Raw genomic sequence first — 24,105 nt, 5'->3', positions numbered from 1 at the left:
CGTTTTTTGAGTCGTGATTGGATTATTTAACTTAACGCGTTGTTTAACTACGACCAGAAGGATTTTATTTCAAAGAATTGATTTCAAAGAAATTTTTTCTAAGTTTAAAATAACATCAGTCTTAACGCTTTATGGATATTTCGACGGCTGGATCACCGTATTCCTTTGTGCAAATTTCTTTGCACCAATCTGGCGACACATTTTCATAAAAAACATGTCCTGCTGTTCTCACCGCACTGTAGTAGACATCTGCACCAGTATTCTTACATAGTTTGACCTTGTCAAACCAGTTCTTGAAAAAGCGCTTCCTTCCTATCTTAACTTCGCACAATTTGTACATGTCTGTCTTGAATCTCTCATCACAATTCTTCTGCGACCATCCCCAGCGTTGACCCTGTGAAAACATTTTCGTAAATTAAAATTTAACACCTCCATATGTTATAGGTCAAATCCGGACTCAAGTTTAACCCTTTTTTTACCTCAGTTAAATTGGTGATCCTCGTTTTCCCTAACCTGAATATGCACTAGACCTAGTTTAAATCAGCAATCAATCCCCAATAAAGGATTGAAAACCCCTATACCCTCCATCCAGCTGTGTCTTACGCATTACAGCACATCTTCTTAATGTTTCTTGTCAACTTATCGATTTCTGTATTCCTACACTTATCCATTCAATCTTAACATAGCAAAATAGTAAGGGAACAAAGAACTGTACTATGCACTTATCGGTACGCGAACTCAGACGCTCTAGGTCTATAGTCGTATGTTTTCACCACCACACTGCAACGACGAATCGAACGTGCTCAACTTAACGCTGTTCTTTTCATTATTTACTTTTGTATAATAAGTCATAATTGATAGCCATGTATAATAAGCAAAACTAATCCTAACCTTGATCTAGTTTTTCTTTCGGCTTAATTTAGGGTCCATAAAGAGTTTCTTCAATTCATTTGAGTGCATATTCAACCTAGGTAAGTGAGGATCACCAATTTAGCCTACAGGTAGAAACGGAGTCAACCTGAAACCTGATTTTATCCGCAGCACATCCACCTCAGTTTCCAGGGCCTTGCCCTGATTCGCTTGAGGGTGTGGTACTGGGACGAGGGAGTAACTTCTTTCTCTTTCCTCAGGAAAAAAAACCCTGTTCGACAGAAATTTTAAGGAAACAAAGAAGAAATCTTATTCGGCAAGAGATGTCCTTCGCGCTTCCTTGCATATGTCAGTATAAAGATTTTCAAGTTCGAAAGAAAAGCAGTTTACAGCACAACAGCGAGGGCACATCCCACTCACCCCAGGCCCTTTCAGAAATGGTGCCCTTACGAGATATGCAATGTATTTTTCTTACGCAATAATAGCAGACATCATGCTTATTGCAAGCGTGCTTGAAGGTGCTCTTGTAAATGAAATCTAAGCCGAATGGGACACTACAGCCATTGTACTTCACATAACAACTGGACTGTGACGTCACTCCAGTGAATAAGGCCAGCAGAATCAACAGGTCAAAAACACAGAATCCAGTCACTCTCATGCTCCAAGTCTATGGAATGAGAAAAATATTTCAGATTAATTTTCCAGAACGTTCTTAGTCGTGCGAAGGAGTTCGTCTAAGCAGTAGAGCACACACGTTTGATTGCCCGCTCAAGATTTACATTACGGCCTTTTCCCAGAACAAGTGGTCCTCACTAGCAAATATAAGCAAACGCAACATACGCAGACTCCTTGACTTAAAGTTAATTGGTGTCTTAAGTTTTAGTTTGTAAGTAAGTAAACACTTAAGTTCACTAGGGTAGTAGTACCTAATAGTGTTATAACACCAACAAACTTGTGGCCGTTTTAAGTGTCTATAAAGTAAAAATTAATTATTACCTATTTGAAAGAGTTTTCAAAATAATGAAGAATGGCCTTTTCTGTTTGATTTTTTTTGGCATACAAATTAGCAAATTGATGATGTGATCAGTGGTTCAACTGGAAATCACTGAAGAATATCTGATTAAAACAGAAGAAATAACAAGATGTATTATAAAGCAGAATAAGTTGAATATTCCCCATGCATTTTTAAAGATAAATCTTCTGCATCTTCATTACGCAAGAAGGGGTCAGGTAACCTTCTGTAAAAGAGCTCGCTGAAAACACAAAACGGGAAAAAAAAGTTAATTTCAACGCATACTACTGAACAAACCCCCTGCTAACTATATAGCCCGTAGCCTACAATCACGGGAGTTTTTCTTGGAGTGACCGAATGCTTATTTTTCTTCATGAGCAGGTTTCCTTTACAAACCCTTCAAGAACTGTAAAATTTTCAAGTCTCCGGTTTTTGACTGAATAACGTGTCGACAGTTCAGTTTCAAAACCGCGAGTTGACGTTCTTTGATACGAAATAATTCCAGGACTCGTTTTTAGAAATGTCACTTGAAAACCAAGCTTTAGTGCCTTGCATTACTTACGTATATTCTTCTATATTGTTAGCCTTGCTTCGTTTCAATTATTAATTTTCTTTTCAAGTTGGTGACAACACCAAGTGTTCAAATGTAATGTACTGTTTTGCACCTTGAAATAGAGGTAAGAGGAATTTTAATTGTTAACATTATGATTCTAAAATCGATATTTTTCAAAGCTGGGTAAATAGTAAGAACGTTACTGCCATGTCCTTTGACGGACAAGCTGTTGGAAAATCGTAATCATTTCTCTAGAATTTAAGTGTAAGTTGTTAATTCAAGGATCTCCGCTTATTACAACTGGAACGCAATAAAAGATGGTAGTACAAGAAGTGAATTAATAAAAACTAAAACTAAAACTAAATCTGATCAAGTGATCAAGTTGTTCTCTAACAACGTCAATCGAGAAAAATTGTTTGGTCAGCTGTGTCCACAAGTTTAAGATTTCCATTTCCTCATGTGTTTAGACCCTATATTTGATAAAGGTTAACGAGATAATATCAAGAGAATCAGTTATGAGATGAAAGGAAAAAATATCGTCTTAATTAGATACTGAAGATCATAAGCCCTTGCAAGCAAAATCAAATGCCACCAGTGAGTTGTAGTCCGGCGGTTTAGCGAACGGCTACCGGTATTTCACCGTCAAAGATAACCGCACTTTATCTTTGGCACCAAAAATTACAATAACAGTATTAACCACACGAAAATAGTTCAAGTTGCACCAAGACCTTAACACAGCCACACGCGCAAAGAGACAAAAAGAATACCACACCAACTAGTGACCGGTGGAAGAGAAATGAAACTGAAACTATATCCGCTCATCACAACGAAGACCAGTATAACATCCAAAGTAAATTTCCCGTATTGAGTTCCCTGGGTAAGATGTGTCTTTGAATTCAGTCTGAAGACTGGATGCTTCTCTGATGTAGTCAGTCGAGGGCGAAGCAAGGAAATTTCAATCAACTGAGATTGGAGAGATTTTAATCAACAAACAAAAAGAGAAGCTACCGTGCTCTGAGGCCGCAGGGAAGGATCGATAAATACATGATGAAGTAGATGCAAACGACTGTTTCGAACTACTTTTTACTGATTAAGTTCTTTATTAGAATCGGTGCTAAGAAATGGACAAAGAGCTCTCATCATTTCATCCAATCGAAACTGTCACGAATCAATCATTACTTCAAACTGACAAGTTCTATTGATTCAAGGGGCTACGAAAGGCACAATATTTTCATGTTTGACCGTATAAGACTTAATGGCCTTTTCACACTAAAAGACGAACAAATCGACTTTGTTGTCTGAAATTTGTCCGTCCAGTCAAACAAGTCGACCTAAGTCCGACTTGAATTCACGTTATGCACTAGCCAATGTAAATCACCCCCCCCCCCCTCCCTCCCAAGAAAGGTCTGGGAAATGGTGGGCACTTCGACATAAGGACAAGAGAAAGTGAGCTAATGTCCCCCCCCCCCCTCCCTTCCAGGTCAATATTTCCATTCCAATGTCCCCGCTTGTGCCTGCCTACCAGTGAAAGGATATGTGAATTCATGGATATAGCTCAAACTTTGTGAGGACGGTAATGTGCACTTAACAGACGATTACGTAAAAGAAGTAGTCCTTTACAAACGCTTCAAGAACTGTAAAATTATCTCTGGTTTTTGAATAATATGTCGACAGTTTTCGACACCAACAGTTGTTTTTTCATACGAAATAAATCGAGGACTCGCTTTTAGAAATGTCAATTGAAAACCAAGCTTTAGGGCCTTGCATTACTTATACTCTTCTATAAAATGGTTAGTCTTGCTTTGTTTCAATACTTCATCTTCTTCTCAATTAAGTGACATTATGAAATGTGTTTTGCAACTAATCTTTCGAAATAGTTACCTGGGCACTTCGAAATATTAGAGGTAAGAGGAATTTTAATTCTTAACGTTATGATTCTTTAATCGAGAACGTTACTGCCATGTCCTTCGACGGAAAAGCGTAATCCTTTTTCAAGAATTTAGGTGTAAGTTGTTAATTCAAGGATCTCTGTTTAGTCCAACTGGAACGCAATAAAAGATGGTAGTACAACAAGTAAATTAATATTCTCTAAAACTAAGTTTGTCACTATTCTGTAAATACGTCAAAAAACCAATAAAGGAGAGGAAAGAAAAGTTTGATCGACTGATCAAGTTGTTGCCTAACAGCGTCAATAGAAAAAAATTGTTTGGTCATCTGTGTCCACAAGTTTAAGATTTCCATTTCCTGATGCGTTTAGGCTTTATATTTGATAAAAATTAACGAGATACTTTATCAAATGAATCAGTTATGAAATGAAAGGAAGAAAGATCATCGCAACTAGATTAAGCAAACCTGAAAGACTCCAGGCTTGAACGGAATTTGAATCCATGATCAGCACCAAGTCGTTCACCTCTTTCGGGATAAAATAACTTGAACTCGCATTGACCAGTTCCCAGCTCCCAGCTGGCTTGAAAGCTCACGGTTGGTAGAGCAGTGCAAGCGCATCCGTTCGGTTATGGGTTAGAATCCCGTTCTTGCCTGGATTTTTTTCAGGCTTGCTTGTAATTGCTCAAGTTGCGATCGTTCTAACTTTTAGTTCCCCAAGTCGTCTCGTAGTCCAGTTTCGGTGAACACACGAAACAGTTGCTTCCAGCTCGTTGATTCATCTTTAACTTTGTCTCAGACTCAGGGCTTAATTCAAGAGATTTAAAAGGATCGCTATGTCTCTTTGTGCTGGTGGTGCTGTATCTCATCCTGGTGTTACACTAATCTGAAGAAATATTAAGTTGTGTAAAAGCGCAACCAGCCCCGAAGAGTGGCTACATCATTGATGCAGTGGTAGCTATCTGTAACAAACTTACCCTACATTCCTCAATGTTGTCGCCAATTAAAACCGCAAGAGGAATGCCCTTCCATAGGTAGATACTACGAAAACCACCGATCTGTGGAATGGGTGGGAATTTACGTGTGTCTTCCCCACCCACTTTCGCTTTTAAATAGTTCAAATTCTTAAGAAGTAACAACAGGACTGAGCGCATATAGAAGGCTCTATAATCGTGAAAAGGCTCTCGGAGAAGACTTGAAATTGAATATTATGCAAGACATTATCGGGAAAGGGGGAGACTTCATCACAGGTTTGTTTTTGGGAATTTTTTTTTCGCGATTGCCAAAGAAATCAGAGATAAATTTTGAAAACGTGTTTTTCCATTGTTGCGGTTGTCTTGTACACCTTAAGTCCTTGGGAAAGGAATTTCATCAAAACGTTTAACCAAAGTGGGCGGGGCAGTGACTCGATAATTTTGGTCCATTTCACAGATCGGTGGTTTTCGTAGTAACGTTAACGCAGATTAGCACCAACAACAAAATTGCGCTGCAGTTATCTTAAAGACTGGCTCTCAAATTAATGGATGGACTGATTATGTGGTGGAATCCCTGAAAGTAGAGAACTGTTCCAGGAAATGAGACACACCCCAATTCCGAAACAGTCCTTTAGTTTTTTCTCCTTAAGGTTTTAAATATCACTTGTTTCCATATACACAAAAAGAGACATTGTTAAGGTGAATCCACTTTAAATAACACATCCGTAAAAATAACAAAGGGTTTAGTGCCCAAGGAAAGAATTTGTGGAGTAACTTTTTCCACCAAGTATGAGCTATTACTGGTATTCTGTTTTGTCGTTGTCGTTCTCTTTCTCTCTCCTTTCGTTTCTGTTCTAGTCATAGGTCCTCCAGGCATCATGCAAACTTATCAAAGCTTCTAGAGATATGCCAAAAATTGCAATACAGAGAAAAAAGTAGTTCTAAAAACATTAAAAATGAACACTCAGCTTTAAGTTTATATCCCTCCGATGCTTAACTTGAATAACTGCGTAGCCACCAGTGTTGACCACAGCTATCATGATATGTCAAACTGGATTGAAACCAGCCAAAAATGCCGAAAGAAAACATTTCCCAAACCGTTTTTCACCTGAACACGAAAAGTGTTGACTGTGTAAGAACTACAGTTGACGTCTATAGCTGTGTAGCCACGTCGAGCCACAGAAAGCGCGCGAAAAATGAAGCCTCCTTCATAGACCATTTTGCGGATACGGCGGCCATTTTGATTTCCATTGTTTCGAAAGACATTATGGGATGCTCAGGGGGCAAATTAACATGTATTTGCCCCCTGGGCATCCCATAATGGCTATTTGAAACAATAGAAATCAAAGTGGTCGCCGTATCTGCAAAATGGTCTATGTTTAGGTGAGTTAACCTGGATTGAGCCTGCAATCAAAACGAAACCAGTACCTAGTCAGCGCTCAACTTAAAAAAAACAGCTGACCTAGGTGAGATCTAAGCTTAAGCCCACAATATGGTCACGTGATACTGGACAGCGGATACCTTGTTTTGACAGGTGTCAATTGATCATAACATGGATGTCCAATATCAAAAATGTATGCTGTAAACTAGGGTGATACTGGTCACATCGGCATACATGGAGGGTAGACGAACTTAAGGACGGACGTACGTACGTACGGATGGACGGTCGATTACGTCATGGCTATAAAAGCAAAATTTCTCGCATCGATGGTCGCATCGATGGGTTACCATCTTTTCTTAACTATGGTGTTCCGCGCGCCAGCTGCTCCTCTATAATTCGTGGATAGACTTTCTTTGGCAAAGCTGGGTAAATAGTAAGAACGTTACTGCCATGTCCTTCGATGGATAGGCTGTTGGAAAAGGATATTCCTTTCTCAAGAATTTAAGTGTAAGTTGTTAATTCAATGATCTCCGTTTAATCCAAATGGAACGCAATAAAAGATTAATGAAACCGTGTAAAGTAAGGAATCTGTGACTCACAGTAGCTCACGTCCCAGGGTCAGGGAATACGATAGCAGACAAGGCCACACGGATCTTTACTGATGCCTCAGAATGGCAGCTCAACAAGACGTGCTTTGATAACTTACAAAAAATGTTTGCCCATCCAGCCATTGATATAGTTATTTATTAGTTAAATGCTATGTCTCCTGGGAACCTGACCCCAATACTTATGCTGTATATGCCTTAACACTAGACTGAAGTGAATATTTCAGCTATATGTTTCCTCCCTTTAGTGTCATCCCCCAAGTCCTTCAGAAGATAGAGGAAGATCAAGCGAAAGTGTAGTTAATATTACCCCAGTGGGAGACTTAGGCCTGGTACCTGAGACTTGCCAGATTGCTTGTGGCAGACCAGTGCAATTGCCTCAGGTTTCCAACATTGTCAATTTACCTTCAGCCCTGAGACGAAACATCCTCTGTGGAAGAAACTGCTTCTGATGGGATGTCTGCTCTCAGGAAATCCCTGGTAAACTAGGCACTTCGAACCAAACTCAAGAAACCATGCTTGACTAGTACTAATGGAGATCAGGTACGATAAAACAGTACCAAGTTTACCTCAGGAGGTGGAACCTCTTTGCAAGTAGAAGAGATGTTGATCACGATCAGCCACCTATGAATAAAGTACTTGACTTCCTTGCTGAACTTTACGCTTGTGGTCTTGGATTCTTGGATATAGCGCGCTTAATCTTAGCACTGCAAGGTGTGGCCTGTCAACAATTCAGTATTACCCTGTTGGACGGAACCATGGCAATTGGTTCACACTCTTTGATTCAAAGGTTATTAAAGCAGCTTTCCCTGGGTATCAGACCACATGGGATACTTCTGTGGTACCAAATTTTCTGAAGGAATGGCATTCAGTGAATACCTTTTCCCTTCAGCACCTCACCTTCATGTTACTTACGTTATGCGCCCTTACAACAGGTCAAAGGTGCCAATTCTTTCACTTTATGAGCTTATCGTCAATGTAGAAATCTGAATCATCATATACATTTGCCATCGACCATCTTTTTAAGAGTTCTGCACCTGGCCAACCTCAACCAGTACTAGTTCTACCACAGTTTCCAGTAGACTCGCGTTTGTATGTTGTTGGTACCCTTGAGGAATTCCTTCGACGTACAACCCCTCTTAGGGAAGATGAGGACAAGTTGTTTAGAAGTTATATCCCCCCATGTAAAAGTGTAGGTAAAAGCACCATTGGACGGTGGATTAAAACTGTTATGGTCCTGGCGGGCATTGATGTGTCCAAGTTCAAAGCTCACAGTACCAGAATGGTTTCTTGCAGTAATGCCAAGGCCTGTCCGCTTGTCCCTCCTTATAAAGCTAAAAGTTGGAGAAGTGCTAATGTCTTCAGCAACCCTGTTGCGGTTGAGTGTACGAGTTTTGGGGAAGCTATTTTGCGTCATGCAGATGATTAATAACGGACAGTGGTAACTGCCTTTCAGAGAGTGGTTTTCGTATGCTACACTTTATTATCCTAGTTTTTGGATACATCTGGTTGTCACAGTTTCAGTGCGACTCAAGTTTGATATGTTACTGGCTAAAAAGAATTAAAAAACTTGTTGTCACCGACTAAAAAACTTATGTAAAAAGACGTTTCGGTCAAAATACTATGACCTTCTTCAGCATAAAATGGCTTACGAATACAAAATGAGTGCTTAAAAAGCCGTAGAAACGTCACTTGGGATTGCCAAGAGCCTTCTAAATGTCCGGAATGTAAACGTGTTCATTAATGGAATTAGGTTCGCGAATTGAACGCCACGCTTCTAAACATTTTATGCTGAAGAAGGTCATAGTATTTTGACCGAAACGTCTTTTTACATAAGTTTTTTAGTCAGTGACAACAAGTTTTTTAATTCTATTTATCATGCCTGACTACATCTATGGTATTTTTAAATGTTACTGGCTATTTCTCAATATTGCCATCTCTACGTTCATGTTTGCCTGGACGGGATTGCAGTTACTTCATATATGTGGTGTATCTCGTGTCCACATGTCTTTCAAGTCTGGCGGAATCTGTGCGACAGATAACGGATAGAATCTCGATCAAACGTCAACTTCCAGGTAAGTCTCCGCTTGTCCCTCCTTACTTGTACACGCCTGTTTTAGTGTTTTTTGCATAGTTTGACATAAGTCAATGACAATCTGCCCTCATCATCGGTCGACTCTAGGAATAAGCAGGACAAGGGGCGGAGTCCGGAGGTACAAGGTTCAGAGGAACCTTATTTATGTTTCTAGTCGTTCTAGCGCTATAGCACTAATTGGGGACACTGTAAACTGTAATTAACGATTAACGCAAATCAAGTCAAATGTTGGCTTTTGAGGAGAGGGGAATCCGGAGTACCCGGAGAAAAACCTCTCGATGCAGAGTAGAGAACCAACAAACTCAACCCACATATGACGCCGATTCTGGGAATCGAACCGGGGCCACATTGGTGGGAGGCAAGTGCTCTCACCACTGCGCCATCCCTGCACCCCCCGTCATAAGCCCCTTTCTGGCTTGCTAGTATCTCGACTAACACCACTGCGTCATCCCTGCACCGTCACCCCGTCATAAACCCTTTTCTGGCTTGCTAGTGTCTCGACTAAACGATTGTCCTTGGTTGAGAGATTGTCCGCAAGATTTCACATTTGCCCTCGACGCTTCGCTTTTCGGCCAAATATCTCTCAGCGGAGGACATTAACTGAGATTGAGTGAACCAATCAGAACATCAGGAATCTCAACACCATATTGAAGATCGAAAATTTAATAATTCCTTTCACTTAATTTATTCTATTTAGCCACCCTATGGCGGATGCAAGGTAAATAGTTAAACTAGCGCAAAGTGATGGGGTTGGAGACATTAGTGTAGAGAATCTAGTCTCTTAGTTTTGCAAACGTGCCTTTGCATTGAGTGAAAACTTAGTGGCTCTGACGTTTTTGCTCTATTAAAATGGGGTACGAGGGATACTGGTTGGGAGACTAGAGTAAGCTCGTTTATAGCAGGGAACTCGGAGTAAGTTTGTAAATTGCTTGCGACATGGGATATGCATGGGATGTGTAACTTTATAACCCCGGAGAAACTAAAAGATTGTGGAAATACTCAGTTGCATAAAGGCAGTCAAAGATATCGACAGAGTATAGTGGGATTAAAGGATTTAAAAGGCTTCCCTTGTGTCGGGCTAACAGGCCGGAAATTTTACAAGGGGGAAGTTTTTAACCGCGAAACCTTGTCGCCACCTTTTGAGGAACAACACAGAAACAGTACTATAGCACAGTAGAGTTGCCTAAAGTAAGTGTTGAAACTAATTTCGAAATCTCTTATTTGCAGTCAAGCATTATAAGTTTGGTGATTAGTTTAACAATCTCGCACAACAATTTCAGTCAACCAGAGGTAAGATCATGCCAACACGAGCTTTCTCGGCCTTGGAGTCAATTTTTTTGTTTCTTTTTCTTTTTTTTTTTTTTCTTTTTTTTTTTGAGTCGTGATTGGATTATTTCACTTAACGCGTTGTTTAACTACGACCAGATGGATTTTATTTCAAAGAATTGATTTCAAAGAAATTTTTTCTAAGTTTAAAGTAACATCAGTCTTAACGGTTTATGGATATTTCGACGGCTGGATCACCATATTCTTTTGTGCAAATTTCTTTGCACCAATCTGGCGACACATTTTCATAATAAAGATGTCCTGCTGTTCTCACCGCACTGTAGTAAGACTCTGCACCAGTATTCTTACATAGTTTGACCTTGTCAAACCAGTTCTTGAAAAAGCGCTTCCTTCCTATCTTAACTTCGCACAATTTGTACATGTCTGTCTTGAATCTCTCATCACAATTCTTCTGCGACCATCCCCAGCGTTGACCCTGTGAAAACATTTTCGTAAATTAAAATTTAACACCTCCATCTGTTATAGGTCAAATCCGGGCTCAAGTTTAACCCTTTTTTTACCTCAGTTAAATTGGTGATCCTCGTTTTCCCTAAGCTGAATATGCACTAGACCTAGTTTAAATCAGCAATCAATCCCCCATAAAGGATTGAAAACCCCTATACCCTCCATCCAGCTGTGTCTTACGCATCTCAGCACATCTTCTTAATGTTTGTTGTCAACTTATCGATTTCTGTATTCCTACACTTATCCATTCAATCTTAACATAGCAAAATAGTAAGGGAACAAAGAACTGTACTATGTACTTACCGGTAATCGAACTCAGACGCTCTAGGTCTATAGTCCTATGTTTTCACCACCACACTGCAACGACGAATCGAACGTGCTCAACTTAACGCTGTTCTTTTCATTATTTACTTTTGTATAATAAGTCATAATTGATAGCCATGTATAATAAGCAAAACTAATCCTAACCTTGATCTAGTTTTTCTTTCGGCTTAATTTAGGCTCCATAAAGAGTTTCTTCAATTCATTTGAGTGCATATTCAACCTAGGTAAGTGAGGATCACCAATTTAGCCTACAGGTAGAAGCAGTGTCAACCTGAAACCTGATTTTATCCGCAGCACATCCACCTCAGTTTCCAGGGCCTTGCCCTGATTCGCTTGAGGGTGTGGTACTGGGACGAGGGAGTAACTTCTTTCTATTTCCTCAGGAAAAAAAAACCCTGTTCGACAGAAATTTTAAGGAAACAAAGAAGAAATCTTATTCGGCAAGAAATGTCCTTCGCGCTTCCTTGCATATGTCAGTATAAAGATTTTCAAGTTCGAAAGAAAAGCAGTTTACAGCACAACAGCGAGGGCACATCCCACTCACCCCAGGCCCTTTCAGAAATGGTGCCCTTACGAGATATGCAATGTATTTTTCTTACGCAATAATAGCAGACATCATGCTTATTGCAAGCGTGCTTGAAGGTGCTCTTGTAAATGAAATCTAAGCCGAATGGGACACTACAGCCATTGTACTTCACATAACAACTGGACTGTGACGTCACTCCAGTGAATAAGGCCAGCAGAATCAACAGGTCAAAAACACAGAATCCAGTCACTCTCATGCTCCAAGTCTATGGAATGAGAAAAATATTTCAGATTAATTTTCCAGAACGTTCTTAGTCGTGCGAAGGAGTTCGTCTAAGCAGTAGAGCACACACGTTTGATTGCCCGCTCAAGATTTACATTACGGCCTTTTCCCAGAACAAGTGGTCCTCACTAGCAAATATAAGCAAACGCAACATACGCAGACTCCTTGACTTAAAGTTAATTGGTGTCTTAAGTTTTAGTTTGTAAGTAAGTAAACACTTAAGTTCACTAGGGTAGTAGTACCTAATAGTGTTATAACACCAACAAACTTGTGGCCGTTTTAAGTGTCTATGAAGTAAAAATTAATTATTACCTATTTGAAAGAGCTTTCAAAATAATGAAGAATGGCCTTTTCTGTTTGATTTTTTTTGGCATACAAATTAGCAAATTGATGATGTGATCAGTGGTTCAACTGGAAATCACTGAAGAATATCTGATTAAAACAGAAGAAATAACAAGATGTATTATAAAGCAGAATAAGTTGAATATTCCCCATGCATTTTTAAAGATAAATCTTCTGCATCTTCATTACGCAAGAAGGGGTCAGGTAACCTTCTGTAAAAGAGCTCGCTGAAAACACAAAACGGGAAAAAAAAGTTAATTTCAACGCATACTACTGAACAAACCCCCTGCTAACTATATAGCCCGTAGCCTACAATCACGGGAGTTTTTCTTGGAGTGACCGAATGCTTATTTTTCTTCATGAGCAGGTTTCCTTTACAAACCCTTCAAGAACTGTAAAATTTTCAAGTCTCCGGTTTTTGACTGAATAACGTGTCGACAGTTCAGTTTCAAAACCGCGAGTTGACGTTCTTTGATACGAAATAATTCCAGGGCTCGTTTTTAGAAATGTCAGTTGAAAACCAAGCTTTAGTGCCTTGCATTACTTACGTATATTCTTCTATACTGTTAGCCTTGGTTCGTTTCAATTCTTAATTTTCTCTTCAAGTTGGTAACAATACCAAGTGTTCAGTTGTAATGTACTGTTTTGCACCTTGAAATAGAGGTAAGAGGGATTTTAATTGTTAACATTATGATTCTAAAATCGATATTTTTCAAAGCTGAGTAAATAGTGAGAACGTTACTGCCATGTCCTTTCACGGACAACCTGTTGGAAAATTGTAATCCTTTCTCAAGAATTTAAGTAAATTGTTAATTCAAGGATCTCCGTTTATTACAACTGGAACGCAATAAAAGATGGTAGTACAAGAAGTAAATTAATAAAAACTAAAACTAAAACTAAATCTGATCAAGTGATCAACTTGTTCTCTAACAGCGTCAATCGAGAAAAATTGTTTGGTCAGCTGTGTCCACAAGTTTAAGATTTCCATTTCCTCATGCGTTTAGGCCTTGTATTTGATAAAGGTTGACGAGATAATATCAAGAGAATCAGTTATGAGATGAAAGGAAGAAATATCATCACAATTAGATACTGAACATCTTAAGCTCTTGCAAGCAAAATCAAATGCCACCAGTGAGTTGTAGTCGGTTTAGCGAACGGCTACCGGTATTTCACCGTTATGAGGGTCCGCGCCGCACCTCCCCATCCATGGATATGTCGAGTCCCTTCCCCCCCCCCCCCCCCGGGAACAGTATTAACCACACGAAAATAGGTCAAGGTGCACCAAAACCTTAACAAAGCCACACGCGCAAACAGACAAAAAGAATATCATACCAACTAGTGACCGGTGGAAGATAAATGAAAGCGAGACTACATCCGCTCATCACAACGAAGACCAGAATAACATCCAAAGTAAATTTCCCGTATTGAGTCCCCTGGGTAAGATGTGTCTTTGAATTCAGTCTGAAGACTGGATGCTTCTCTGATGTAGTCGGTCGAGGACGAAGCAAGGAAATTTCAATTAACTGAGATTGGAGAGATTTTAATCAACAAACAAAAAGAGAAGCTACCGTGCTCTGAAGCCGCAAGGAAGGATCGATAAATACATGATGAAGTAGATGCAAACGAGTGTTTCGAACTACTTTTTACTGATTAAGTTCTCCTTTATTAGAATCAGTGCTAAGAAATGGACAAAGAGAAGGTCTCATCATCTCATCCAATCGAAACTCACGAATCAATCATTACTTCAAACTGACAAGTTGTATTGATTCAAGGGGCAACGAAGGCAAAAGTTTTTCATGTTTGACCGTATAAGACTTAATGGCCTTTTCACACTAAAAGACGAACAAATCGTCTGATGTGAAGACGGAACGCAAAATTTTTAGACGACTTTGTTGTCTGAAATTTGTCCGTCCAGCCAAACAAGTCGACCTAAGTCCGACTTGAATTCACGTTATGCACTAGGCAATGTAAATCACTCCCCCCCCCCCCCCCTCCCAAAAAAAAAAGCCTGGGAAATGGGGTTGGAGACATTAGTGTAGAGAATCTAGTCTCTTAGTTTTGCAAACGTGCCTTTGCATTGAGTGAAAACTTAGTGGCTCTGACGTTTTTGCTCTATTAAAATGGGGTACGAGGGATACTGGTTGGGAGACTAGAGTAAGCTCGTTTATAGCAGGGAATTCGGAGTCAGTTTGTAAATTGCTGGCGACATGGGATATGCATGGGATGTGTAACTTTATAACCCCGGAGGAACTAAAAGATTGTGGAAATACTCAGTTGCATAAAGAGAGTCAAAGATATCGACAGAGTATAGTGGGCTTCCCTTGTGTCGGGCTAACAGGCCGGAAATTTTACAAGGGGGAAGTTTTTAACCGCGAAACCTTGTCGCCACCGTTTGAGGAACAACACAGAAACAGTACTATAGCACAGCAGAGTTGCCTAAAGTAAGTGTTGAAACTAATTTCGAAATCTCTTATTGGCAGTCAAGCATTTTAAGTTTGGTGATTAGTTTAACAATCTCGCACAACAATTTCAGTCAATCAGAGCTATGATCATGCCAGCACGAGCTTTCTCGGCCTTGGAGTCAATTTTTTTCTTTCTTTTTATTTTTATTTATTTAATTTTTTTTTTGGAGTCGTGATTGGATTATTCGATTTTCTGTGTTTGTTGTGATTGGCCACGCAATGAAGGGAAGATTACTAGTACTTTAACAGGTTTTAATTTTACGATTTGTTTAACTACGACCAGATGGATTTTATTTCAAAGAATTGATTTCAAAGGAATTTTTGCTGAGTTTAAAAAAACATTACTCTTAACGGTTTATGGATATTTCGACTGCCGGATCACCGAAATTTTTTGTGCAAGTTTCTTTGCACCAATCTGGCGACACATTGTCATAATAAAGATGTCCTGCTGTTCTCACCAGACTGTAGTAAAGATCTGCACCAGAATTCTTACATAGTTTGACCTTGTCAAACCAGTTCCAAAAAAAGCGCTTCCTTCCTATCTTAACTTCGCACAATTTGTACATGTCTGTCTTGAATCTCTCATCACAATCCTTCTGCGACCATCCCCAGCGTTGACCCTGTGAAAACATTTTCGTAAATTAAAATTTAACACCTCCATCTGTTATAGGTCAAATCCGGGCTCAAGTTTAACCCTTTTTTTACTTCATTTAAATTGGTGATCCTCGTTTTCCCTAAGCTGAATATGCACTAGACCTAGTTTAAATCAGCAATCAATCCCCCATAAAGGATTGAAAACCCCTATACCCTCCATGCAGCTGGCATCTCAGCACATCTTCTTAATGTTTGTTGTCAACTTATCGATTTCTGTATTCCTACACTTATCCATTCAATCTTAACATAGCAAAATAGTAAGGGAACAAAGAACTGTACTATGTACTTATCGGTACGCGAACTCGGGCGCTCTAGGTCTATAGTCGTATGTTTTCACCACCACACTGCAACGACGAATCGAACGTGCTCAACTTAACACTGTTCTTTTCATTATTTACTTTTGTATAATAAGTCATAATTGATAGCCATGTATAATAAGCAAAACTAATCCTAACCTTGATCTAGTTTTTCTTTCGGCTTAATTTAGGGTCCATAAAGAGTTTCTTCAATTCACTGAGTGCATATTCAACCTAGGTAAGTGAGGATCACCAATTTAGCCTACAAGTAGAAACGGATTCAACCTGAAACCTGATTTTATCCGCAACACATCCACCTCAGTTTCCAGGGCCTTGCCATTCGCTTTAGGGTGTGGTACTGGGACGAGGGAGTAACCTCTTTTTATTTCCTCAGGAAAAAAAAACCCTGTTCGTCAGAAATTTTAAGGAAACAAAGAAGAAATCTTATTCGGCAAGAGATGTCCTTCGTGCTTTCTTGCATATGTCAGTATAAAGATTTTTAAGTTCGAAAGAAAAGCAGTTTACAGCACTACAACGAGGGCACATCCCACTCACCCCAGGCCCTTGCAGAAATGGTGCCCTTAAGAGATATGCAATGTATTTTTCTTACGCAAAAATAGCAGACATCATGCTTATTGCAAGCGTGCCTGAAGGTGCTCTTGTAAATGAAATCTAAGCCGAATGGGACACTACAGCCATTGTAGTTCACATAACAACTGGACTGTGACGTCACTCCAGTGAATAAGGCCAGCAGAATCAACAGGTCAAAAACACAGAATCCAGTCACTCTCATGCTCGAAGTCTATGGAATGAGAAAAATATTTCAGATTAATTTTCCAGAACGTTCTTAGTCGTGCGAAGGAGTTCGTCTAAGCAGTAGAGCACACACGTTTGTTTGCCCGCTCAAGATTTACATTACGGCCTTTTCCCAGAACAAGTGGTCCTCACTAGCAAATATAAGCAAACGCAACATACGCAGACTCCTTGACTTAAAGTTAATTGGTGTCTTAAGTTTTAGTTTGTAAGTAAGTAAACACTTAAGTTCACTAGGGTAGTAGTACCTAATAGTGTTATAACACCAACAAACTTGTGGCCGTTTTAAGTGTCTATGAAGTAAAAATTAATTATTACCTATTTGAAAGAGTTTTCAAAATGACGAAGAGTGGCCTTTTCTGTTTGTTTTTTTTTGTCATACAAATTAGCAAATTGATGATGAGATCAGTGGTTCAACTGGAAATCACGGAAGAATATCTGATTAAAACAGAAGAAATAACAATATGTATTATAAAGCAGAATAAGTTGAATATTCCCCATGCATTTTTAAAGATAAATCTCCTGCATCTTCATTACGCAAGAAGGGGTCAAGTAACCTTCTGTAAAAGAGCTCGCTGAAAGCACAAAACGGGAAAAAAAGTCAATATCAACGCATACTACTGAACAAACCCCCTGCTAACTATATAGCCCGTAGCTCACAATCACGGGAGTTTTTCTTGGAGTGACCGAATGCTTATTTTTCTCCATGAGCAGGTTTCCTTTACTAACCCTTCAAGAACTGTAAAATTTTCAAGTCTCCGGTTTTTGACTGAATAACGTGTCGACAGTTCAGTTTCAAAACCGCGAGTTGACGTTCTTTGATACGAAATAATTCCAGGACTCGTTTTTAGAAATGTCAGTTGAAAACCAAGCTTTAGTGCCTTGCATTACTTACGTATATTCTTCTATATTGTTAGCCTTGCTTCGTTTCAATTCTTAATTTTCTTTTCAAGTTGGTGACAACACCAAGTGTTCAAATGTAATGTACTGTTTTGCACCTTGAAATAGAGGTAAGAGGAATTTTAATTGTTAACATTATGATTCTAAAATCGATATTTTTCAAAGCTGGGTAAATAGTAAGAACGTTACTGCCATGTCCTTTGACGGACAAGCTGTTGGAAAATCGTAATCATTTCTCTAGAATTTAAGTGTAAGTTGTTAATTCAAGGATCTCCGCTTATTACAACTGGAACGCAATAAAAGATGGTAGTACAAGAAGTGAATTAATAAAAACTAAAACTAAAACTAAAACTAAATCTCATCAAGTGATCAAGTTGTTCTCTAACAACGTCAATCGAGAAAAATTGTTTGGTCAGCTGTGTCCACAAGTTTAAGATTTCCATTTCCTCATGTGTTTAGGCCCTATATTTGATAAAGGTTAACGAGATAATATCAAGAGAATCAGTTATGAGATGAAAGGAAAAAATATCATCACAATTAGATACTGAAGATCTTAAGCCCTTGCAAGCAAAATCAAATGCCACCAGTGAGTTGTAGTCCGGCGGTTTAGCGAACGGCTACCGGTATTTCACCGTCAAAGATAACCGCACTTTATCTTTGGCACCAAAAATTACAATAACAGTATTAACCACACGAAAATAGTTCAAGTTGCACCAAGACCTTAACACAGCCACACGCGCAAAGAGACAAAAAGAATACCACACCAACTAGTGACCGGTGGAAGAGAAATGAAACTGAAACTATATCCGCTCATCACAACGAAGACCAGTATAACATCCAAAGTAAATTTCCCGTATTGAGTTCCCTGAGTAAGATGTGTCTTTGAATTCAGTCTGAAGACTGGATGCTTCTCTGATGTAGTCAGTTGAGGGCGAAGCAAGGAAATTTCAATCAACTGAGATTGGAGAGATCTTAATCAACAAACAAAAAGAGAAGCTACCGTGCTCTGAGGCCGCAGGGAAGGATCGATAAATACATGATGAAGTAGATGCAAACGACTGTTTCGAACTACTTTTTACTGATTAAGTTCTTTATTAGAATCGGTGCTAAGAAATGGACAAAGAGCTCTCATCATTTCATCCAATCGAAACTGTCACGAATCAATCATTACTTCAAACTGACAAGTTCTATTGATTCAAGGGGCTACGAAAGGCACAATATTTTCATGTTTGACCGTATAAGACTTAACGGCCTTTTCACACTAAAACACGAACAAATCGACTTTGTTGTCTGAAATTTGTCCGTCCAGTCAAACAAGTCGACCTAAGTCCGACTTGAATTCACGTTATGCACTAGACAATGTAAATCACCCCCCCCCCCCCGCGCCCCTCCCTCCCAAGAAAGGTCTGGGAAATGGTGGGCACTTCGACATAAGGACAAGAGAAAGTGAGCTAATGTCCCCCCCCCCCCCCTCCCTTCCAGGTCAATATTTCCATTCCAATGTCCCCGCTTGTGCCTGCCTACCAGTAAAAGGTTATGTGAATTCATGGATGTAGCTCAAACTTTGTGAGGACGGTAATGTGCACTTAACAGACGATTACGTAAAAGAAGTAGTCCTTTACAAACCCTTCAAGACCTGTAAAATTATCTCTGGTTTTTTTAATAATATGTCGACAGTTTTCGACACCAACAGTTGTTTTTTCATACGAAATAATTCGAGGACTCGCTTTTAGAAATGTCAATTGAAAACCAAGCTTTAGGGCCTTGCATTACTTATACTCTTCTATAAAATGGTTAGTCTTGCTTTGTTTCAATACTTCATCTTCTTCTCAATTAAGTGACATTATGAAATGTGTTTCGCAACTAATCTTCCGAAATAGTTACCTGGGCACTTCGAAATATTAGAGGTAAGAGGAATTTTAATTCTTAACGTTATGATTCTTTAATCGAGAACGTTACTGCCATGTCCTTCGACGGAAAAGCGTAATCCTTTTTCAAGAATTTAGGTGTAAGTTGTTAATTCAAGGATCTCTGTTTAGTCCAACTGGAACGCAATAAAAGATGGTAGTACAACAAGTAAATTAATATTCTCTAAAGCTAAGTTTGTCACTATTCTGTAAATACGTCAAAAAACCAATAAAGGAGAGGAAAGAAAAGTTTGATCGATTGATCAAGTTGTTGCCTAACAGCGTCAATAGAAAAAAATTGTTTGGTCATCTGTGTCCACAAGTTTAAGATTTCCATTTCCTGATGCGTTTAGGCTTTATATTTGATAAAAGTTAACGAGATACCTCATCAAATAAATCAGTTATGAAATGAAAAGAAGAAAGATCATCGCAATTAGATTAAGCAAACCTGAAAGACTCCAGGCTTGAACGGAATTTGAATCCATGATCAGCACCGAGTCATTTCATTCACCTCTTTCGGGATAAAATAACATGAACTCGCATTGACCAGTTCCCAGCTCCCAGCTGGCTTGAAAGCTCACGGTTGGTAGAGCAGTGCAAGCGCATCCGTTCGGTTATGGGTTAGAATCCCGTTCTTGCCTGGATTTTTTTCAGGCTTGCTTGTAATTGCTCAAGTTGCGATCGTTCTAACTTTTAGTTCCCCAAGTCGTCTCGTAGTCCAGTTTCCGTGAACACACGAAACAGTTGCTTCCAGCTCGTTGATTCATCTTTAACTTTGTCTCAGACTCAGGGCTTAATTCAAGAGAATTAAAAGGATCGCTATGTCTCTTTGTGCTGGTGGTGCTGTATCTCATCCTGGTGTTACACTAATCTGAAGAAATATTAAGTTGTGTGAAAGCGCAACCAGCCCCGAAGAGTGGCTACATCATTGATGCAGTGGTAGCTATCTGTAACAGACTTACCCTACATTCCTCAATGTTGTCGCCAATTAAAACCACAAGGGGAATGCCCTTCCATAGGTAGATACTACGAAAACCACCTATCTGTGGAATGGGTGGGAATTTACGTGTGTCTTCCCCTCCCACTTTCGCTTTTAAATAGTTCAAATTCTTAAGAAGTAACAACAGGACTGAGCGCATATAGAAGGCTCTATAATCGTGAAAAGGCTCTCGGAGAAGACTTGAAATTGAAGATTATGCAAAACATTATCGGGAAAGGGGGAGACTTCATCACAGGTTTGTTTTTGGGAATTTTTTTTTCGCGATTGCCAAAGAAATCAGAGATAAATTTTGAAAGCGTGTTTTTCCATTGTTGCGGTTGTCTTGTACACCTTAAGTCCTTGGGAAAGGAATTTCATCAAAACGTTTAACCAAAGTGGGCGGGGCAGTGACTCGATAATTTTGGTCCATTTCACAGATCGGTGGTTTTCGTAGTAACGTTAACGCAGATTAGCACCAACAACAAAATTGCGCTGCAGTTATCTTAAAGACTGGCTCTCAAATTAATGGATGGACTGATTATGTGGTGGAATCCCTGAAAGTAGAGAACTGTTCCAGGAAATGAGACACACCCCAATTCCGAAACAGTCCTTTAGTTTTTTCTCCTTAAGGTTTTAAATATCACTTGTTTCCATATACACAAAAAGAGATATTGTTAAGGTGAATCCACTTTAAATAACGCATCCGTAAAAATAACAAAGGGTTTAGTGCCCAAGGAAAGAATTTGTGGAGTAACTTTTTCCACCAAGTATGAGCTATTACTGGTATTCTGTTTTGTCGTTGTCGTTCTCTTTCTCTCTCCTTTCGTTTCTGTTCTAGTCATAGGTCCTCCAGGCATCATGAAAACTTATCAAAGCTTCTAGAGATATGCCAAAAATTGCAATACAGAGAAAAAAGTAGTTCTAAAAAGATTAAAAATGAACACTCAGCTTTAAGTTTATATCCCTCCGATGCTTAACTTGAATAACTGCGTAGCCACCAGTGTTGACCACAGCTATCATGATATGTCAAACTGGATTGAAACCAGCCAAAAATGCCGAAAGAAAACATTTCCCAAACCGTTTTCCACCTGAACACGAAAAGTGTTGACTGTGTAAGAACTACAGTTGACGTGCTATAGCTGTGTAGCCACGTCGAGCCACAGAAAGCGCGAGAAAAATGAAGCCTCCTTCATAGACCATTTTGCGGATACGGCGGCCATTTTGATTTCCATTGTTTCGAAAGACATTATGGGATGCTCAGGGGGCAGATTAACATGTATTTGCCCCCTGGGCATCCCATAATGGCTATTTGAAACAATAGAAATCAAAGTGGTCGCCGTATCTGCAAAATGGTCTATGTTTAGGTGAGTTAACCTGGATTGAGCCTGCAATCAAAACGAAACCATTACCTAGTCAGCGCTCAACTTAAAAAAAAACAGCTGACCTAGGTGAGATCTAAGCTTAAGCCGGCAATATGGTCACGTGATACTGGACAGCGGATACCTTGTTTTGACAGGTGTCAATTGATCATAACATGGATGTCCAATATCAAAAATGTATGCTGTAAACTAGGGTGATACTGGTCACATCGGCATACATGGAGGGTAGACGAACTTAAGGACGGACGTACCTACGTGCGGATGGACGGTCGATTACGTCATGGCTATAAAAGCAAAATTTCTCGCATCGATGGAATTAAGTTCGCGAATTGAACGCCACGCTTCTAAACATTTTATGCTGAAGAAGGTCATAGTATTTTGACCGAAACGTCTTTTTACATAAGTTTTTTAGTCAGTGACAACAAGTTTTTAAATTCTATTTATCATGCCTGACTACATCTATGGTATTTTTAAATGTTACTGGCTATTTCTCAATATTGCCATCTCTACGTTCATGTTTGCCTGGACGGGATTGCAGTTACTTCATATATGTGGTGTATCTCGTGTCCACATGTCTTTCAAGTCTCGCGGAATCTGTGCGACAGATAACGGATAGAATCTCGATCAAACGTCAACTTCCAGGTAAGTCTCCGCTTGTCCCTCCTTACTTGTACACGCCTGTTTTAGTGTTTTTTGCATAGTTTGACATAAGTCAATGACAATCTGCCCTCATCATCGGTCGACTCTAGGAATAAGCAGGACAAGGGGCGGAGTCCGGAGGTACAAGGTTCAGAGGAACCTTATTTATGTTTCTAGTCGTTCTAGCGCTATAGCACTAATTGGGGACACTGTAAACTGTAATTAACGATTAACGCAAATCAAGTCAAATGTTGGCTTTTGAGGAGAGGGGAATCCGGAGTACCCGGAGAAAAACCTCTCGGTGCAGAGTAGCGAACCAACAAACTCAACCCACATATGACGCCGATTCTGGGAATCGAACCCGGGCCACATTGGTGGGAGGCAAGTGCTCTCACCACTGCGCCATCCCTGCACCCCCCGTCATAAGCCCCTTTCTGGCTTGCTAGTATCTCGACTAACACCACTGCGTCATCCCTGCACCGTCCCGCCGTCATAAACCCTTTTCTGGCTTGCTAGTGTCTCGACTAAACGATTGTCCTTGGTTGAGAGATTGTCCGCAAGATTTCACATTTGCCCTCGAAGCTTCGCTTTTCGGCCAAATATCTCTCAGCCGAGGACATTAACTGAGATTGAGTGAACCAATCAGAACATCAGGAATCTCAACACCATATTGAAGATGGAAAATTTAATAATTCCTTTCACTTAATTTATTCTATTTAGCCACCCTGTGGCGGATGCAAGGTAAATAGTTAAACTAGCGCAAAGTGATGGGGTTGGAGACATTAGTGTAGAGAATCTAGTCTCTTAGTTTTGCAAACGTGCCTTTGCATTGAGTGAAAACTTAGTGGCTCTCACGTTTTTGCTGTATTAAAATGGGGTACAAGGGATACTGGTTGGGAGACTAGAGTAAGCTCGTTTATAGCTGGGAACTCGGAGTAAGTTTGTAAATTGCTTGCGACATGGGATATGCATGGGATGTGTAACTTTATAACCCCGGAGAAACTAAAAGATTGTGGAAATACTCAGTTGCATAAAGGGAGTCAAAGATATCGACAGAGTATAGTGGGATTAAAGGATTTAAAAGGCTTCCCTTGTGTCGGGCTAACAGGCCGGAAATTTTACAAGGGGGAAGTTTTTAACCGCGAAACCTTGTGGCCACCTTTTGAGGAACAACACAGAAACAGTACTATAGCACAGTAGAGTTGCCTAAAGTAAGTGTTGAAACTAATTTCGAAATCTCTTATTTGCAGTCAAGCATTATAAGTTTGGTGATTAGTTTAACAATCTCGCACAACAATTTCAGTCAACCAGAGGTAAGATCATGCCAACACGAGCTTTCTCGGCCTTGGAGTCAATTTTTTTGTTTCTTTTTCTTTTTTTTTTTTTTTTTCTTTTTTTTTTTTGAGTCGTGATTGGATTATTTAACTTAACGCGTTG

The 24,105-nt window shown here is 39.6% G+C and overlaps 3 long non-coding RNA genes across 5 annotated transcripts; all 3 read right to left on the bottom strand.

The window, feature by feature from the left end:
- Window positions 1-42: 42 nt before the first annotated feature.
- LOC138019263 (uncharacterized) lies at window positions 43-2,546 on the bottom strand. 2 transcript variants are annotated; one of them, XR_011126122.1, is made up of 5 exons: window positions 2,445-2,532; window positions 2,106-2,123; window positions 1,867-1,986; window positions 1,346-1,537; window positions 43-394 (listed from the first exon to the last, which is right to left on the bottom strand). It is a non-coding gene; the product is annotated as an uncharacterized lncRNA (long non-coding RNA). The 2 variants fall into 2 exon arrangements; XR_011126121.1 differs by lacking the exon at window positions 2,106-2,123 and having other exon boundaries at window positions 2,445-2,546.
- An 8,235-nt stretch (window positions 2,547-10,781) lies between these two features.
- Window positions 10,782-13,990, bottom strand: LOC138019654 (uncharacterized). Its single transcript, XR_011126201.1, has 5 exons — window positions 13,972-13,990; window positions 13,188-13,290; window positions 12,610-12,729; window positions 12,089-12,280; window positions 10,782-11,136 (listed from the first exon to the last, which is right to left on the bottom strand). It is a non-coding gene; the product is annotated as an uncharacterized lncRNA (long non-coding RNA).
- Window positions 13,991-15,339: 1,349 nt separating this feature from the next.
- LOC138019655 (uncharacterized) lies at window positions 15,340-18,824 on the bottom strand. Of its 2 annotated transcripts, XR_011126202.1 has the most exons (5): window positions 18,765-18,824; window positions 17,760-17,862; window positions 17,183-17,302; window positions 16,662-16,853; window positions 15,340-15,721 (listed from the first exon to the last, which is right to left on the bottom strand). It is a non-coding gene; the product is annotated as an uncharacterized lncRNA (long non-coding RNA). The 2 variants fall into 2 exon arrangements; XR_011126203.1 differs by lacking the exon at window positions 17,183-17,302 and having other exon boundaries at window positions 18,765-18,781.
- Between the last annotated feature and the right edge of the window lie 5,281 nt (window positions 18,825-24,105).

Source organism: Montipora capricornis, chromosome 10, assembly GCF_036669925.1.
Source record: "Montipora capricornis isolate CH-2021 chromosome 10, ASM3666992v2, whole genome shotgun sequence".
Taxonomy (NCBI): domain Eukaryota; kingdom Metazoa; phylum Cnidaria; class Anthozoa; order Scleractinia; family Acroporidae; genus Montipora; species Montipora capricornis.
Note: the sequence above shows the minus strand (reverse complement) of the source record. Positions and strands in the feature narration are given on the sequence as shown.